Genomic DNA, 20,350 nt, shown 5'->3' on the forward strand with positions numbered 1-20,350 from the left:
GTGTGTGTGTGTGTGTGTGTGTGTGTGGAAAGAGTTTCAGGAAGTAGGCACATCAAGATATATCGATTCTCTCTCTCTCTCTCTCTCTCTCTCTCTCTCTCTCTCTCTCTCTCTCTCTCTCTCTCTCTCTCTCTCTCTCTCAAACTTTTCCTTCCTTCGCCATTTTCTCCTTGTCAAAATGATGAAAAGGCGGATGAGGAAAAGTAAAATGAAGGAAATATTTACATCTTCCGACCAATAGTACCTCCTCCTCCTCCTCCTCCTCCTCCTCCTCCTCCTCCTCCTCCTCCTCCTGCTCCTCCTCTCCCTCCCAATTCTTTCCTCCTGACTTCTTCCTCTCCGTCAGACAGAACGATAGATTGAGAGACAGAAAGAAAGAAAATGAACCTTAGATTACAACTTCAAAACCTGACGTAGCATTTCCTCTCTCTCTCTCTCTCTCTCTCTCTTGCAGTCCCCTCTTCCTATATCTCTCCATTTCCCCTTCCATAGAATCTTCATCCCCTTCATTGCTTCTCTTCCTCGTTTTTCCATTGGTTCTCTCCCCTCCTCCTCCTCCTTAACCCTCCTTTACTCCTCCTTCTTCTCGCTCCCCTCTTTCTCTCCCCTCCCAAGGTCAGAGGTCATACCAACGTTAGGTCGACCATTACCAAGTTTTATTTCTTTTCCTCCATTTCCTGTAGACGCACAAATACCCTTCTTGACCCAACAGGAGGAGGAGGGGGAGGAGGGGGAGGAGGAGGAGGAAGAGAGAAATTGAGATAGAGAAGACACAGATGAGAGACAGATTGAAATTTTACGAAGGAGAATAAAAGTGAAAATGAAATAGACATGGAAATAGAGAAGGAAAAGGATCATTGGAGAAAGGGATGTAGCTCTCTCTCTCTCTCTCTCTCTCTCTCTCTCTCTCTCTCTCTCTCTCTCTCTCTCTCTCTCTCTCTGCAGCATAAAAGTCTCGTCTACCACTTCGTCTACTTCTTAGAGGACCCAGAGCACCAATAACATTTCTATTGTGGTAGTAGTAGTAGTAGTAGTAGTAGTAGTAGTAGTAGTAGATTAATGTTACCGTACATCCTCTACACTCAAGATAGCATTGGCAGTGGTCCTTGTAGTAGTAGTAGTATTAGTAGCAGTAGGAGTAATAGTAATAGTAGTAGTAGGAATGATATGTTAAACCAGCTCATCAAATTGTGGTGTTCTGATGTGGTCCGTCACTCAAATTAATTCAAAGTAATAGTAGTAGTAGTAGTAGTAGTAGTAGTAGTAGTAGTAGTAGCAGTAGTAGCAGCAACATAAGTAAGCACACAAAAACATAAGCAGCAGAGGCGAAACAGGAAGGCAATTGGCTGGAAGACGCTGCTGTAGTTCCCTCACACACCGCGAAGAGAGGAGAGACTCACCACCTAACACTTTACTCCAATAATACCGACACATATATTACTCCGCGGCGAGGAAAGGGATAAACGTTAAGAGCTTACACGACTGAGACCGAGCGGCGGGGATTAAATATTTTCTTAAGCTGTGTATGCAAATATCCAGCAAGCCTTTGGGATACACGCTTATAAAAAGTAACACACACACAAAAAAATCCAAGATAACTAAGGAGACTCTAATAGTGTATAAATAATAATAATTTATCGTAGGAATAGCCACTCAAAGGCCCTCAACATTTACATACCCCGACCAATCAAGTGATGGTTCTGATAATGGAGGTTTAGGCAGCCAAAAGTGACGCGCCTGGCCTGCACACTGACTGCTGACGCCTCTCCATGCTGGTGTATGGAAGAGAGAGAGAGAGAGAGAGAGAGAGAGAGAGAGAGAGAGAGAGAGAGAGAGAGAGAGAGAGAGAGAGAGAGAGAGAGAGAGAGAGAGAGAGAGAGAGAGAGAGAGACTCATACTCTTAAACGTTTTCTTCTCTCATCACTTCTGTTTTTAAAGGTCACGGAGATGATGTCAGATTTTCAAGGGTGCTTTTTCTATTGATGATGAAAAATGCTTATAAAACCGTCACATTAATCATGAAAACATACTTGAAAACTCCAACAACTTCCAGTACAGCCTGTTAAATATCGATCTATATTCTCAAGCGACTCTGCACCTTCGCTCTAAGTTTTCAGGTATTCAAGGGTATTTTCATGATTCTAGTAATGCTTTAACAGTAACTCTTTATCAACCTGTTAAATATAGACCAGTGTTCTCAGACGTCTGTATCTTATTTTGAGCACTTTTAACATGCTATGAGAAGTTTTCAGATTTTCAAGACCATTTTCATGATTTTAGTAATGTTTCAGCACCAGAGACACTTTTTAAGCTTCACTAAATCACTATTATTACTTATGAAAGGAGTTAACGGACATATATTGCTAGTTAATGAGCAGCAAGAGTTATTTTAAATGTTCTCATTACAACAAAATCATCTTAAATTTTAATACACTTTTGTAATGGTATCCTGAGTGATAGTGAGTTAATGCCGTGGTATTCAAAGGGTTAAGAATGACTCTGTACCACCAATGGGGGAAAAAAAGGCACCATTAAAAACCAGGTCATCATATGTAACACCTTTGTAAAACCCCTGATGAAAGAACAGAATTTAACCTCTTCATCGCTAGATAATCTTTTTCCCCATAATTCCTTACAACTTCACAAACAATTACAATTATAGTAGAGCATGTTAAATATTCCGGTACAGTAAACAATGTACTACGCCTTAGTGAGACGCCCTGTACTACTTAGTATCTCGTGAATTGATAAAGACAATAGACTGGGGAAAGGAGACACATGGAGAGAGAGAGAGAGAGAGAGAGAGAGAGAGAGAGAGAGAGAGAGAGAGAGAGAGAGAGAGAGAGAGAGAGAGAGAGAGAGAGAGAGAGAGAGAGAGAGAGAGAGAGAGAGAGAGAGAACAGGTAGGTAATCAAGAGGGAAAAACAAGAGGTGGAGAGAGGAGGCAGATGGAGAGAAAGAGAAACACAGATAGTTGAACAAAAGGTAGAGAAACAAGAAGTAGAAGGAGAGGCGTAAAAACACAGGTAGGTAATTAAGAGGGAAGGAAACTTTAATTCTCTCTACCTTACCTGTCTATGCAAACTATACACTACTCTGTTACAAAAATACAACTATACCAGTAAAAATGATTAAGAACACATGCTATAAGGCAACGATATCTTTAGAAATACAGAAAGAGACGGGAGAGGGCAAGGCCGGGAGATCTTGATACAGTAAGGACAGGTAATCACAGGCACTTTCCTGGGACCTGGTTAATGGTTTCTGGATAATTTGAGATTCTTACAGAGATCATGATACGGCTGGGGAAAGAGAGAGAGAGAGAGAGAGAGAGAGAAAGAGAAGGAAGGGACAGGGTAACGGATGAAGGGAAGAAGGCATGGAGGGGAAAAGACTGTGGGTTAATAGAATGAAGTAACTGATGGGACGGAAAGAGGTGCAGTGAGAAAGAAGGGAACGAGAAAGAAGGGAAGAAAAGGAGGGAAGGAACCGGAGACGAAAATGGGATAAAAAAGAGAGAGAGGGAGAGAGAGAGAGAAAAAAAAAGAAAGGAAAAGAGAGGGAGTTCCTGACAAAATGAGAAACACAAAATGAAAGAGAAAATAGTCTAGGAATTTTCAGGAAGAAGCTCACAAACAGGGAAGGGCGAAGAGAAGAGGTGAAAATGAGAAAAATACAGACAAAGGAGAAGAAGAAGAAGAATAGCAAAATATGGCATAAGAAAAAGTCTGCGAGAGAAAAGTGGATGAATGAAAAGGAGAAAAGAAGGGAGAGAAGGAGAGGCGAGAAGAAAAAGAGGAAAAATAGAAGGAGAGAAGGAAAAAGCGGAGAGAAAGGAGAGGAGAGAAAGAGTGAAGAGAGTGAAAGGAGGCAGAGAAGATACAAAGTGGGAAACGGAGGAAAGATAGAGAAAAAATAAGCGTGGGAAAGAACGGATGGAAATAAGGGATATGAAGAAAGAAAAGGAGAGAGAGAGAGAGAGAGAGAGAGAGAGAGAGAGAGAGAGAGAGAGAGAGAGAGAGAGAGAGAGAGAGAGAGAGAGAGAGAGAGAGGAGAAGGGAATAGAAAGCAGGAGAAAATAAAAAAAGAGAAACGAGAAATAGGGGAGAAAAAAGGAGTGAGAGAAAGGAAGAACAGGAGGAATGAGAAAATGGGAGGAGAAAAGATGGAAGGAAGGAGAGAAATAGGGATAAAAGGGGAGAAGGAAGAGAGAAAAAGAAGGAAAAGAAGAAAAAAACGAGAGAAGTGAGGGGAAGGATGGACAGAGAGAGAAAAGGTATAGAAGACGAGAAAAGAGAGTGGAGAAGGAGAAAAGACGGAAGGACGGAGAGAAAGAGGGAAAAAGGGAGAGAAAAGAGAGAGGGAGTGTTGACTCAGTAATTATCGTGCTGGAGGTGGCCAGGCTGGCGTCACCCGGGGAGACTCGAGTTACCTGCCTCTCTATTTGCTCCTCCACCTCCTCCTCCTCCTCCTCCTCCTCCTCCTCCTCCTCCTTCTACTCCTACTCTTCTTCCTTCTACTCAAGATCCCCCTCCTCGTCCTCCACCAACACCATTACCATCACCACCAACACCACATCTCCTCCTGCTCCTCCTCTACTTCCTCCTTCTTTTCCTCCTCCTCCTCCTCCTCCTCCTCCTCCTTCTCCTCCTTTTCCTCCTCCTCCTCCTCCTCCTCCTTCTCCTTCTCCATCTACAAATCAACATCTTCCTCTACCGCCAACACTATTACATTAACTCCATCACCATCACCACGTCTTCCTCCTCCTCCTCCTTCTTCTTACCCTTCTTCTCCTCCTTCTCTTCCTCCTTTTTTTATCCTTCTTTTCACACTCATTCTTTACTTTAAAAATTCAACACTTGCAAATAATGAACACTATGTCAGTTTTCTTTCAATTTCCCTCCTCCTCCTCCTCCTCCTCCTCCTCCTCCTCCTCCTCCTCCTCCTCCTCCTCCTCCTTCTCCTCCCCCATGACACAATCTCCACCACACCACAAGTCAATAGAGATGGAATTCCTCTAATTGGTCTTTGCATAGTTGAGTTCCCGAAGGATGTGAAGGGCGGGGGTAGAAACCCAGGGAGGGAGGAAGGGAGAGAAGTAGAGAGTGGAGGTAATGTGATTTATACTCTCTCTCTCTCTCTCCCTCTCTCTCTCTCTCTCTCTCTCTCTCTCTCTCTCTCTCTCTCTCTCTCTCTCTCTCTCTCTCTCTCTCTAATATTTATAAAATTCTAAAGTGAAGTGAATGATTTAAGAGACAGTAAACAAAAACTAGAATAAATAGGATATGGAGGAGAGAGAGAGAGAGAGAGAGAGAGAGAGAGAGAGAGAGAGAGAGAGAGAGAGAGAGAGAGAGAGAGAGAGAGATTACTTCCTCATACATCGTACCAAACAGAATACCTGGAAGAGGAGGAAGAGGAGAAGGAGGAGAAGGAAAAGGAGAAGGAGGAGGAGGAGGAGGAGGAGGAGGAGGAAGAGGTAACACCCATCCACCTGTTGCATCATTTCTCTCTCTCTCTCTCTCTCTCTCTCTCTCTCTCTCTCTCTCTCTCTCTCTCTCTCTCTCTCTCTCTCTCTTTCTGTATCGTGTTCAGTTCATATTTTTCATGCTTTACTTTCTTCTCGTTTTAGTTGAGCAAGAAAATGAGTTTAAACTGCGGAAGAAAGATGGAGGCAAAAGTGTGTGTGTGTGTGTGTGTGTGTGTGTGTGTGTGTGTGTGTGTGTGTGTGTGTGTGTGTGTGTGTGTGTGTGTGTGTGTGTGTCTAACGGAGGAAGCGACAGAAAAAGACCTCTAAGTATGTTAATGTAACATAAACCCCTATTCTTTCTACCAACGCCCAGTCTCTCTCTCTCTCTCTCTCTCTCTCTCTCTCTCTCTCTCTCTCTCTCTCTCTCTTGTAGCTCTCGTATGCCACACTTCCTTCCTTTCTCTTCTCTCCAGCGCTCTGTCATCTCCTCTTACCTCTTCACCTCCTCCTAACCTAACCTAACCTTCCTATCTCCTCTAGTCACCGTCTCCCTTGCACCACTCCTCCTTGACCTTCGCTTCGATATAAACACGCTCGAGCATAAACAAACACAGTGTACCATCTCGCCTTGGGGACGGTTCGTTATTCGGACAGACCCCAGCTCAACACGGGACAAACAAGGATCGGCTTCCCCAGGTAATGCATGTTCTTGGTTACCTGTGAGATTTGTGAATTAGTGTTTTGGTTACCTGGTGGTGGAGAAATTAGTAAATATTTGTTATTTTTGTTGTGTTTGTAAGAGAGCGAGAGAGAGAAAGAAGACTCAAGACCCTTTCCTCATTCCTTACTTCATTCTTTCTTCCTGAAACTTCCTTACTTCCTCCCTAAAGTACTTCCTTGTGTTCTTAATCTCCCTTTCTTCTTCCCTATGTCATTCCTTACATCTCCCTTTAACACTCCCATACTCCTTCCCATCTCCCTTTAAACCTGAAACTAAACCCAAAAAAGTTCCTAATTCTCTCTCTCTCTCTCTCTCTCTCTCTCTCTCTCTCTCTCTCTCTCTCTCTCTCTCTCTCTCTCTCTCTCTCTCTCTCTGTAAATGCCTCCTACTCCCAGTCACCCCTCAGTAGGTCTCCCCGCCCCCCACCGCCCCTCCCGCCCTGTTGCCCCTCGCCCCATAACGGCTCCGGGAGATAAGGCGCCATGAATTGAGGCAGTAATAGGCCAGCTGAAGGACAAACCACCTGTGTCTCGATTTTTATATTTGCTCGAAACGGCGGCAGTGGAATGTGTTCATCTGTATATTTGTGTTATTGTTATTGTTTACTGTGTGTATGTGTGTGTGTGTGTGTGTGTGTGTGTGTGTGTGTGTGTGTTTGGTTCTTTCTCTTGTTTTTGTTTTTATTGCCTTGTCTTTCTTTTCATCACCTTGTCCTTTTTGTGTTTATGTTTCTTGTCCTTGTCTTTCTATCGGCTTCTGTTTCTGTTTCCTTGATCTATTTCTATTCTGTTCTCCCTCCCCGTAGATTATTTGAGGCAGTAAATAGATCTCTCTCTCTCTCTCTCTCTCTCTCTCTCTCTCTCTCTCTCTCTCTCTGATACTGTCGCTGTCAATGGAAATTACTGTTATTATCGCGCGCCACTGCTCAACCCGCACCTCTCTCTCTCTCTCTCTCTCTCTATTGGCTTTTACGTGCTTGGCTGTATATTCTTCTCCTCTTACTCTCCGCTCGCCTTACAAGCTTATCTCTCCCCTTCAGCTTGAGTTAGGATCACTATGCCTACATATTTTGCTGCATTATACACCCTGTCTTCCTTCTTCTTCCCCTCCTACAGCCCGTCACATCCATACTGGTATCTATAACACACACACACACACACACACACATACATAGACATACACCTTCACGCTGTCAGTCTATTATATATCCTGTGCAATTCTTTCTTTATTTATTACTTTATTCTTTTGTTTTTATTTTTTTTGTGTGTGTGCTTACGTGTTTTTATTCGTTTTTTTTTTTTTTTTTTTTTTTGTAAGGCCCAACAGAGTCCTCACCACCACAACACTATCACCAACACCACCATCACTCCCCCGGACAGTGATGGAGAGGCGTCATCATCACACAATGCTCTTCTCCCTTACTCCCCTACCTTTCTCCCTTTCTCCCTCACCCCTCCCCTCGATGCTTTTCTCTTCTTCTTTCTCCTCTCCCTCATTCTCTATCAATCCTCAACTTTCTCCCTTGTTCTGTTCTCTTCATCCATGGTTTTTTCCTTTTTTTCTTTTTATCTACCGTTTTTCGCTATTTATTCATGTTTTCCTCCTCTCTCTTTCTTCTCTTCCTTCTTTCCTTTTTTTTATTACCGTTCCTTATTTTCTTACTCCTTATTTTCTCTTTACTATGCCCTCTCTCTCCAAGCTCTCCTCTCTCTTCCTTCTCTCCCATCTTTCTTTACTTTCACGTTTCTTATTTTCTCCTATTCTTTAACATTCATTATGTGTCCTCTTCCTCCATGCTCTTCTCTTTCTCTTTCTCTTTCTCCTCTCCCTTCCTTTCTTTTCTACAGTTCCTCGTTCGCTCCCTTTCTATGCTCTATTCCTCTATATTCTCTCCTTTTCTCTCTCCTCTTCCTTTCCCTATTCTCTTCTTTCATGCTCCTTCGTCTTCCCTCTCTTAAAATTTCTTCCTTTTCCTCTTTCATTTTATCCTCTTCTTATTTTCCTTCCTTCTCAACTTTCTTTCATGTTTTCCTTATTTTCTTCGTCCATTTACCTCTCCCTCTCTCTCTCTCTCTCTCTCTCTCTCTCTCTCTCTCTCTCTCTCTCTCTCTCTCTCTCTCTCTCTCTCTCTCTCTCTCTCTGTGGATTTCTCTCTCATGTTCTCAGTCATTTCTTTCGTTACTTCCCTATCCTTCCTTCATTCTTTTTTGTTTCTCCTCCTCTTACTTTTCCCCCTCCTCTTTTCTTCCTTCATCCTCAACTTTCCCTCCCTCACTCACTCCTTCTCCTTTGTACTCTTCTCCCTCCTCTCGTTATTCATCCTTTTATCAGTACTCTCCTTCACATCCTTCCTCATATGGCTGTCTTCCCTACTCCTCCCCCTGCGCTCATCCCATACACAATTATATTCCCCCCATTACCCATCTTTGGCATCCTTTATAACCCATTAACTCAACCGTGTACTTCATATGATAATTCTTGGACATTACCCATTTAGTATATCCACATTAAAGCATTTTTATTGGTATTTATAGATCACTAAAACCCCATCCTCTCTCTCTCTCTCTCTCTCTCTCTCTCTCTCTCTCTCTCTCTCTCTCTCTCTCTCTCTCTCCTCTCTCTCTCTCTCTCTCTCTCTCTCTCCTACAAGGGGCCTCGTTTCCAAAATCACCAAGGGGGTTTTCAAAGTGTTTCTGCTTTCCCTCTATAAAAAAAAAAAAAAAGAAGATATACACCTAATGTACCCAGCCTAACCTAACCTAACCTAACTTCACCCAACTTAACCCAACTTAACCTAACCTAACTTAACCTAACCTAACCTCTCCTAACTCAACCTAACCTAACCTAACTTAACCTAACTTAACTCTGTCGATGTATTTTATGAGCACCTTAATCCCTTTTGCTTTTCTTGTGTGACTTTTGCCCTGTAGAAACAGCTGATCATGGAGGAGGAGGAGGAGGAGGAGAAGGAGAAGGAGGAAACAAAATCATACGGAGAGAGACTATTGAAAGTGAGATATTAAGAAGATGGAAAGACAAAAGACGATAAAAAGGAAGAAAGGAAAGGAACAAACGTAGAAGGAGAGGAACAGATAGAGAAACAAAGAGCAGAGAGAGAGAGAGAGAGAGAAGAGAGAGAGAGAGAGGAGAGAGAGGAGAGAGGAGAGAGAGAGAGAGAGAGGAGAGAGAGAGAGAAAATGACCACAAGCAAAACGAGGAAACAGAGAAGAAGGAAAAGAAATAAAAAAAACAAGAATGAAGAGAGAAGAGGAAGCGATAAAAAGGAAGCAGGGAACAGAAAGAGGATAAAATAAAACGAGGAATCACAAAGGTATAGAGAAAGGGAAGGGGAAGAGAGGGAAGAGAGGGAAGAGAGGGAAAGGAGGGGCGTGCTGGAAGATGGGTGATGGACGGAGGGGAGGAAAAAGAGGCATGGAAGGAGAGGGAGAGAGGGAGAGAGAGAGAAAGGGAGAGAAGAGGAAAAGCAGCTGGCATTCTCTTATCTACTTCATCTCTTGTTTGTATGAGTGTTCCGCTCTCACTCACACTCTCCTTATCTTTTATTACTCTCTTCCTCCTCCTCCTCCTCCTCCTCCTCCTATTCCTCCGCCTCCCTCCATTTTTGTTTAATTCATTCGATCTTTTGTGATAATCATGCCATGTTTTACTTCCTGTTTATCAAATCTTTTCGCTTCTTCCACTTTCCCTCGTGTTGTTTCTTCATAATTTTCTCTTTCTTATCTGAATTACCGTGAAAAGAGGGGAAGAGAGAGAGGGAGAGGAGAGGACACGAAGGAGGAGGAGTAGAAGAGTAAGAGAAAGAGGCCAAGGATGAAAACGGAGAATTATGAAAGTGGTAGAAAGAGAGAAGAGAAGAGAAGAGAAGAGGGTCATTATAATATTCAAAACTTTGCTCTTTCTTTTCATTGCCGCATTAATACCTCCTCATTACGCCGCCCGGTGCTTCCCGCCTCCCACCACCCGCCACACTGGGAGCAAACAGTACTAAGTGTCATGCAGAGAGACTTAGCTTGGTGTTCTTAAATGTGCTTAGTGATGAATCTGGTGGTAATGGTGGCGTTTTGTGCTTTGTGAATCTCTCTCTCTCTCTCTCTCTCTCTCTCTCTCTCTCTCTCTCTCTCTCTCTCTCTCTCTCTCTCTCTCTCTCTGTGCTAAAATACTATGATATAAATGTAATGCATAGAAATGTCAAAATGTTCTTAAAATGTAAGAGAAAATATAAGTAATGTCTCTCTCTCTCTCTCTCTCTCTCTCTCTCTCTCTCTCTCTCTCTCTCTCTCTCTCTCTCTCTCTCTCTCTCTCTCTCCCCTCCATTGTCATTTAAAGTTAATTAGCACCTGCATTATTTTATCGCCCTCGTCCTCGTTGGCAGAGAGAGAGAGAGAGAGAGAGAGAGAGAGAGAGAGAGAGAGAGAGAGAGAGAGAGAGAGAGAGAGGAAAAGTTCACAGGTAATTTTTTTTTTTTTTTTTGCTTCTCGTCTCCTCTCGCCTCGTCTTTTCTCTCTCCTCGACTCGCCTCTTCTCTTCTCTCGCCTCGTCTCCTCTCCTCTCGCCTCGCCCCGCCTCGCCCCGCCTCGCCCAGTCACCTTCACTCCCGTGCTCGGCCAATATCAGTAAATCAAAGCCAGGAATTCATTGCTTTAATATAATGACATCAGATGGGGCTGTGTGGGGTCCTTTGGCATCTTATTTTTGGACCGTCCTATCTTTTGATCTTGCTTACTTGATGTTCTCATGTTCTCTCTCTCTCTCTCTCTCTCTCTCTCTCTCTCTCTCTCTCTCTCTCTCTCTCTCTCTCTCTCTCTCTCTCTCTCTCTCTTTCAGTGCTATTATAATTTTTTCTGCTTTAATCCTTCTACTGCTAATGACGGTATAACACTTTTTACTTCATTTGAGCACCCAATTTATAACTACAGTCACCAATTGCTTTGAACTACTCAATTACTCCTTTAACCGGCAGTGCTGTCTTCCGGAAGTGTTCTCTTAACTTGCAGCAGAACATTCTCTAATGGGGAGACCAATAGCCATCAAAGTATTAAATGGAAGTGACAGAACCATACACTGTCTTTCTTTTAGGTTCTGTATGAGCAGTATCCTTAGCAAAAGTAATCAGGATACATTAAAAATAGGAGATGAGATAAGTTGTCTCTCAAATAGAGTGAAAGATGACTGGAACAGATTCATTAACCAGGTTGTTAGCACTGCCAATAGGGAGCTTTAAAAGATTACACAAATTTATGGATAGGAATGACGGGTGAATGAACACGTAGGCATTTTTAGGACTGCCACGTGTAGGCGTATTGTCTTCTTGCAGCTCCCCTTGTGTTCTCATGCGTCATTTTCCAATTACACCCAGTCATTATAACGAGCCCCACCACTTGGTTATTTCCACTTTATCTCCCGCTCCCCACGAAGGCTTAATGTCACTCAGCTTAACTCTCTATACCAAGATCCATTAAGTAAATCATTTGTGTTTTTCTCCCACATCATTTACTTCAAATTCCATTAACCTTTGTAATCTCAGGACATCAGCGCCGGGGACGCCTAAAGCCACTCTCCGGCCCTCCTGTGTATCGAGAAGGACAGTGTAACAGATTTTTTAGAGAGTTTTTTAGTCTTTTCCAGCCGTAGCACCTCATCGCGGGGTGACAGAGGACAACCGCTGCTCCCGGATGAGGAAAAATGGGTTAATAATAAGTTTGGTGAACCCTCGGCACGGCAAGGTGATCTGTGGTCTGCCCTTGTCTCTACGCTCATGTCCGGTTCTTTCCAGTGGGCGAAGGTTACTTAAGAGACTCGTGAATGCTAAGATATTAAATAAATGAAAGATATTTGAGTAGAGTACATTATAACACAAGGAAGATCCATAACAATCTATTATCAAAACGCCATAACGCAGGAGGTAAATATAACACTCTTGCAGTACTGACGTCAGTGGAGTAACTAAGAGAACCGTGAATCCAAAAGTAGAAAATGTATGGAGGATATTTGTGTAGATAAAGGAGATTACACCATAACACAAGGAACATCCATAACACTATAATGACTGCACCTGGACACGGTAATGACCAACAGCACACTAACCTACACTACTGATGTCAAAGGGGTAACTATAAAAGAGGCGTGAATACAAGGATAGCAAATGTATGAAGAATATTTCCGTGGTATACAATAGAATTCATTATAACCAAAAAGCAACAAAAAAAAAAAAAAATCATAGCAACAATAACTAAAAAAAAGAGTCGTAAATTCAAAGATAGCAAGTGAATGAAGAACATTTCCGTGGTATACATAGAATTCATTATAAAATCCTCCCCAAAAAACCTTCATAACTCAACAATTACAACACAGCACCACAGGGATCACCCAAAAACACCCACAACACAGACAACACCCACAACATCTCTACCACAGTGGGACCCGAGTAGCAAAACCTTGAGGGAGAGTGGGGGTGAGAGAAGACAAGCCAGGTGGCCACAAAGCTCGCGGGTGAAGGGAGCTGATTGCCCCTCCACGCCCGGGCCGCCCTCGGGAATGAGCGGCGGTGGGCGGGAAGACGTGACCCTCAGTGTGTGTCTCCCTGATGATGATTTGTGCCACAGATACGACAGAAAGTTGGTCGTTTTTCCCTTATTTTTCTCCGGATTCTTTCTCTTTTCACAAGTTTGTATAGCAAGGGCAGGGCAGAGGCAGGACAGAGGCAGGGCAGAGGCAGGGGAAGGTCTGGAAGGGCAAGTCAGGGCAAGGGGAGGACAAGGGAAGGAAAGGGCAGTAAAGGCAGGTCTCATGGTGCTCTTGTCTCCGTAGAAAAGCTTGAGTTGAGATATGATGGTCTTCCAGGGGCGGGTGGCCGGCGACGCTTCCCCTCTGACACTCGCCCCCCATACAAGGGCGCGGCGCTGCGAGATGAGTCGTATATGGCGTGAGAGAGAGAGAGAGAGAGAGAAAGAGAGAGAGGGAGAGTCGTATTTTAATCCCAGACTACTGTACTACATAAAGTTTATTGAAAGAATCTAACAAATGCGTAACGAACAAGACAAATATGACGAGGACCAGGAACAAGAAACCAAAACTGGAAATATAAATCAACAAAAACGCTCCACCCACTCACAAATAAATGCAAAAGGAATCTAACTCCACACGGCAAAAAATAAATAAATAACGCAGCATCCAGTAGAGCAGGCGCAGAGGACCGTAAAAGACGTGAGGGGCGAGGAAACAGAAGAGCATCGCGTCACTCATCTATTGACCGACGTCGTACCTCGCACCAAATTATCGCACGGAGGTTGACGGCCGCTGGCATTGTATTTTTTGGCCTCGTACAAAGAGGAAGAGGATGTGGAGCGAGCAAGAGGAAACAATAAAAGAAAAATGCTTTAGTGCAGGATAAAGATAACTGAAAATAGGAAAACAAAGACAGGAGAAAAGAAGAAGTGAGACATCCTGTACGTGGGAAGAAGAGAAAATACTAAATATTGGAAGAAACACATGAAAATTAATAAGAATAACAAGAGAAACAGAAAAAAAAGGGAAAAATGAAAGACAGGAGAGAAAAACAGAAAACTTATTGATACGATAAAAGAAAACACGTAAATTTATAAGTGAAAATAACAAGATCTAAACACGAAAAAACAGAGAAAGGAAAAGAAGAGATATAAAAGAAAGCAAAGAGAAGAATAAGAGATTACGAGGAAGGAATACACTAAAAATAACAAACGATGAAGGAAAAACACAGAAAATAAGAGAGAGAGAGAGAGAGAGAGAGAGAGAGAGAGAGAGAGAGAGAGAGAGAGAGAGAGAGAGAGAGGCGTTTCAGTGTTCTCCAAGTCTCGTTCTCGTGAATCATTTGACGGACGGGTGTCGAAGCTTGGCGAAGGTTGGTGGGCGTGGGTGTGGGCGTGCGTGTGGGCGGCGGAGATAAGAGGAGGAGGAGGAGGAGGAAGGGGAGGAGGGAAGAGGAGAGGAAATTCACTTTATCTTCACAAGCATTCAAAGACCAACTATGACAAAGGGGTGAAAATTCTCTCTCTCTCTCTCTCTCTCTCTCTCTCTCTCTCTCTCTCTCTCTCTCTCTCTCTCTCTCTCTCTCTCACATAAGGTCTCATATTTCATCCAAACATATTTTTTCCTTATTTTTATCAAGGAAAGCTAGACATGTTGTCCCTTTCTCTCCCTCTATCTTTCCCTCCATACCTTTGTTCCTCCTCCCTCCCTCCCTCCCTCCCTTCTCTCCCTCCCTCCTTCCCTCTCTTCCTCCCTCTCACTTATATGTTTCATCCTGTCTCTTCCTCCTCCCTCCCTTTCCTCCATACACGGAAGAAAGAGAGAGAGAGAGAGATAAAGAGAGAGAGAGAGAGAGAGAGAGAGAGAGAGAGAGAGAGAGAGAGAGAGAGAGAGAGAGAGAGAGAGAGAGAGAGAGAAGTTCTGATTACGTATAGATACACAGGAAACGACTCAATCCAAGGAGAGAGAGAGAGAGAGAGAGAGAGAGAGAGAGAGAGAGAGAGAGAGAGAGAGAGAGAGAGAGAGAGAGAGAGAGAGAGAGAATACTAATCTACTTTTAACAGATTCGTTTTACATACATGCATATCTACCTGCCAACATACATACATGCATACATACACACACTCCCTATAATAGATGATTTGTGAAGAAGCAATAGTTATAGTAACAGTAGAAGTAGTAGTAGTAATAGTAATAGTAATGAGAGGAGGAAAGAGATGAACAACAACAGCAACAACAACAACAACAACAACAACAACAACAACAACAACAACAATGATAATAATAGTGATAAGGAACAACAGACAGACATATTCACCGTTACAGCAACACACAGCAGCAACACACCTTTGCCTTCTTAATTTATAAACATACCTGGAAAAAAGAAACAAAGAAAAGTCAGTCACAACAACAACAACAACAACAACAACAACAACAATAATAATAATAATAATAATAATAATAATAATAATAATAATAACAACACTAATTCATGCACCACATTATCGAATATCTGATACAACAGTGAACTAAAGTTATCGTTCACTAAGCTGTCAGACGCCGATACATCAACATTAAATCATCGTACACAAAAAGCTCATTATCGAACATAAAAACCAAACTGAGGAAAAAAATTGTTGGCTTGCCGCAGAGAGAGAGAGAGAGAGAGAGAGAGAGAGAGAGAGAGAGAGAGAGAGAGAGAGAGAGAGAGAGCAACTTTCGGCTCAAAGAAGGAACGTGTATGTTATTAGGAGTGGCTGTGGTGTACGATAATTATTAACTTGGGGGTACGATAGCAAGACAACAGGTGCGAGTCTGCCAGAGGTGCCCGCCCACTCGATGTATTCTCTTTACTTGTATCATCCTCGCCGCGCCGCTGACAGCCTTTCATTATGCGTCTCAGACTTTTATTGCTTTTATTTATATTCATTTAGTCCCCCCCCCCGTCTCATTCGTCAAGGTTCAGTGCTTTTTCTTCGGCCACACTCCCATTTTCTTTGCCTCAGTTAATATGTCCGTATGTTTGTATGCGCCAACACTTGATTTTCCTCGTTAGTTCCCGTTTTCTCTTCCGTTTGCTTTCTCATCCTTTTTTTTTTAGCTTCCCTTTTCTTCTTTTTGTGGTTTCATAATTTTGTTTTCAAGTATCATCAATATTGTTCTCTTTTCCTTATTCTTCTGTCTTCTCGTTTTATTCTTTGCACGCTTTACACTCCTCCTCATTCTTCTCATCATTTACATAGCCATTCATATCACAATCATCATCACTCTCTTTCTCCTCGTCTTCATCATCCTCCTCCTCCACCTCACAACCACCTATCATCATTCTTTCTCCTCCTCATCTTCCTCTTCTTCCTCCCTGTCCTCGTCCTCTTTCTCTTCCTCAGCATCACATTTTCCTCCTCTCTATAGCTTCCTCCTCTATCATCATTCCTTTCCTCCTCCTCCCCTTCTGCCTCCTCTTCCTCCTCCTCCTCCTCTTGTTCTCGTCCTCCTCCCAGACCTCATCAGCACCCGCCACCCGCCACCAGCACCAGCACCTCTCATCATCAGCATGTGAATAAAGACCCACAGAAGGGCGTCTCCTGTCCACTGACCACCGACAAATTCTAGGGCGTGGACGGGCAGCGCTTCCATACCACCTTTTCCCTCCCTTTCCTTCCCATTCCTTCCCTTTTCTTCCTCTCCCCTTTGCTTCTCGTTTTCTCTTTTTTTTTCTTTTTTTTTCCTCTCTTCTGCCGTGTTCTCTTTTGTATTTTCTTAAATTTTCTCGCATTATTTCCCGTTTTTTTTCGTTCATATTTCTTCTCCTTCCTCTTCTTTTTTCCTTTCCTCCATTCCCTTTTGTCTTTCTTCTTTCACCTCCGACTATTGTTTCCCGTGTTCTATTTTATTTCAGTTTTTTTTTTCGTTTTTCTTTTATTCAGTCTTACTTTTCTTACTCTCACTTTAATTTTTTTTTCTTTTTCCCTCCCATTTTCTTGAGTTGCTTTTATGGCTCTCCTCTGTCTCTCTTTTCTTTCTTCCTTTCCTTCGGTTTCTCTCCCTTTTTTCCTTCACTACCTTTTCTTTCTTCATTTCTTTTCATGTTCCACATTTGCATTTTTCTCTTTTTTTTCCTTTCGTTCGTTATATTTTTTCCTTGGTCTTCCTCTCCTCTTTCTTTCTCCTTCACTTTCCTTCCTTTCTTCCTTCCCTCCTTCCCTTCACCTTCTTGGCACCTTTCCCTCTATCCTTTGGCGCCGTTACTCCTTCTCTCCTTTTGGCACTTCCCTCCCTCCCTCCTTCCATCGTCCTGGACCTCTCCTACTATCTCTCCCTCTCTCCCTCCCTCCAGGCGGCGCCACATCCCGCCATCCTCATGTTCTTTTCCTTTTATTTCTCCTCTCTTTCTCCTTTTCCTTCCGACGGTCGCAGTGCTGTCTCCTCCTCTCCTCATATATCCTTCTCTCTCTCTCTCTCTCTCTCTCTCTCTCTCTCTGCTACTCCTTTCCCCATCCTCCTCCTTTTTCTAGTTCTCTTTCTCTTTCTTTCCTTTATCTTTTGATCTTATATTTACTACAGTCTTTCTTTTCTTTCTCATTTCTTTCTTCGTGTCTTTATTTGTCGCTTTTGCCTTCCTTATTTTATCGTTTTCGTTCATTCCCTTCTTCTTGCCATTCTTTTCCTATTCTGCTTCTCGTTTTTTTCTTGCTTCGCGTGTATTTGTGTGTCTGTGTGTTTAGGGATCGGGTGTGTCTGTCTGTCTGTCTGTCTATCTGTCTATCTGTCTTTCTGTATCTATATTTCTATCTGCCTCTCTCTCTCTCTCTCTCTCTCTCTCTCTCTCTCTCTCTCTCTCTCTGTCATCCACACACTCTATGAACTCATTCTACTTTCCTCACATCTTTGCTACATTCCTCAAGCAGCGAGTCACTTCCCATAGCACTCCAAGGCCGCTATGTAAATGATGCCACTCTGAGGAAGGACGAAACTCTGCGACACCCACTGCATTACTCTGGGCGAGGCAGGTCCCCGTGCCTTGTTTATGTGCGGGAAGGCGTTTGGGGACCAGTGACAGAAGCCTTGACACTCCTGCTGCCTTCCTGTGCTTATGATGGTGTGTGGTTTTGCATGGTGGGTGACAGTGGTGCTGCTGTGTTGCGTGGTTGAGTTTGGTGTAATTTGCTTGGTTTTAAGAGAGGTAAATGGTAGTTGTGTTATTTTATTGTTTATACGTAAATTTAAGTATGGTGATTGGTTTTCATGGGTGAAAGTAAGAGAGGTTAAGGTATTCTTTACTAAATTGTAAGATAAATAAATGATATGAGAGATGGAGAGATAAAATAGTAGTTGTGTTATTTTCTTTCTTTTTTTTATGTAAATTAGAGATTATGATATTCTTTACTAAATTGAAAGATAAATAAAGGATGTAAGAGAGATAGGCAACAATAGCAGTACTTCCCTTTAAAATATTTATATTTCACTAACCACTAAAATTCTTTAAAATCAAGTAGCATTGCACAATATTTCTTACCCTCCCATAACAAATAGATAACAAAAAACATCCCTCTCTCTTATCACAGACTCATCAAGACCTGAATATAACACTAAGCGAAACAGCAACACCTCCTACTCACTTTCCCTTAGCCAGACCACAACCATTCCTTATATTACCCAGTGCACGAGATAGAATTTTCCCGGCCGCTCCTTACGCCTTGCAGACAACAATTGGCCGCTGCAGGAGACGCAAGCTGAGAGGATTAATTCTGTACCCTCGTCAGTCTCATTTCGACGAGCGTGTTTATATTCAGAGTGATCCACGACCTACATATATTATTTTTGTATAAACAAGTGTCACACTGATAAGAGTGGACATTTATGGGAGCGTGTACGTTGCAGGGCTGCGGCGAGAGAAGGGTCACGAGTAGGGGCGATGGAGGAGGAGGAGGGGTAAGAGGAGGAGGAGGAGGAGGAGGAGGAGGAGGAGGAAGAGGATGAGGAGACGAAAGGAGAAAGAGTAGATAGTTTACAATTGTACATCATTTTTATCAGTGCCTTATTCATCATCATCTTCACCACCACCACCACCACCTTCCTCCTCTTCTTCCTCCTCCTTTTCCTCCTCTTCCTCTTCCTGCACTAGACTCAAGTAAAGTATTAATATAAAGTGACAGCTCGACTCTTCTTTCTCTTCTTTACGAGGAAGAGGAGGAGGAGGAGGAGGAAGAGGAGGAGGCAGAACATGAGGAGGAAATTAAACACAAGAAGGAACAGAAGAAGAAGAGGAAGATAAGTAGACTCTTTCATTCATTCATTCCATATCATTTCTATCACTTTTACTTTTCTTCTCTCAGTTCTCTTCATTCCTCCTTTTACCCTCAGCACTTATAGACCGTCCCCTGTCTCCTTTCACTTCCCCTGACCTTAAATCACCGTAATTCAGCCCTGCATTAAACTTATATATTCCCTAACTGCGTCCTTATCTTCCTTCCCGCTATAACAGGCAGCCCACAAGCACTCCTCTTCTTCTTCCTTCTCCCTCGACTCAGACTACTCTTTATCATAATCCCTAACTGCATTCGTATCTCCCTTACCTCTACAATAGATACATCTCATTTTACAAGCATTTCTCCTTTTCATTTCTCCTTCACCCCAGACTCCTACTCCTCCTCTTCTTCCGCCTGGCTCACCGTTCGTCGCTCCCTCATCAAAGTGTAACCAAAACGAGATCCACAGAAGTGACAGCAGAACGAAACGGAAGATTCACTCCTCTATTTTCCTTCAGTGTTGGGGCACCACTTACTCTGTTGACACAACCTTCCACCGTCTTTTCCCTCCTCCTCCTCGTCCTTCTCCTATTCCTCCTCCTTTTCCGCCTCTTCCCTTATTTTCTTTGGCTAAATTACAACTTCTCTACGGCTGTGTGTGTGTGTGTGTGTGTGTGTGTGTGTGTGTGTATGTGTGTGTGAATGCAGGTAGGTAAGTCTGTCTGTCTTTGTTTGCCTGTCTGTCTGGATATCAGTGTGCCTCCCAGTGTCTTTTGCCTGTATAAAGAAAGGAAGAACAAGGAGAAGAAGAAAAGAAGTGTGATGAGTAGTAGTAGTAGTAGTAGTAGTAGTAGTAGTAGAAGTGATGATGATGATGATGATAATAATAATAATAATAATAATAATAATAATAATAATAATAATAATAATAATAATAATATGTAGCAAGAACAATAAAATAACATATTCAATTTAAATAAGGAGAACAAACAGAAGAACAAAAGCAAGAACAAGAACTAGAAAGATTATAGAACAACATTAACAAAGGAATAAAGACGGAAAAAAAATAACAACAACAACAACAACAATAACAACAAAAAAAAACCGTGACAGAACAACACCAAACCACACCCTAGCACTTTTCAGGAGCGCCGCGTCAGTGCAGAAGGAGGCAAACATATAAACATCATTACCACACCGGGCTTTTCAGGGCAGGAGCCTCGCGTGTGTCTGCCTGGCCGCGACCCTCCACCGGCTTGGCGAGACTCCCACTGATCTAAGGTGAGTCTTGCCACGAGGATGAATCTTACATTGAGTTTTTTTTTTTTTTTTCATCCTCGTCCACCACCTTCTCTTTAACGTTCTTCACCTCTTCTTCTTCTTTCTCTA

This window comes from Scylla paramamosain, chromosome 19, assembly GCF_035594125.1.
Source record: "Scylla paramamosain isolate STU-SP2022 chromosome 19, ASM3559412v1, whole genome shotgun sequence".
In the NCBI taxonomy this organism is placed as follows: Eukaryota; Metazoa; Arthropoda; class Malacostraca; order Decapoda; family Portunidae; genus Scylla; species Scylla paramamosain.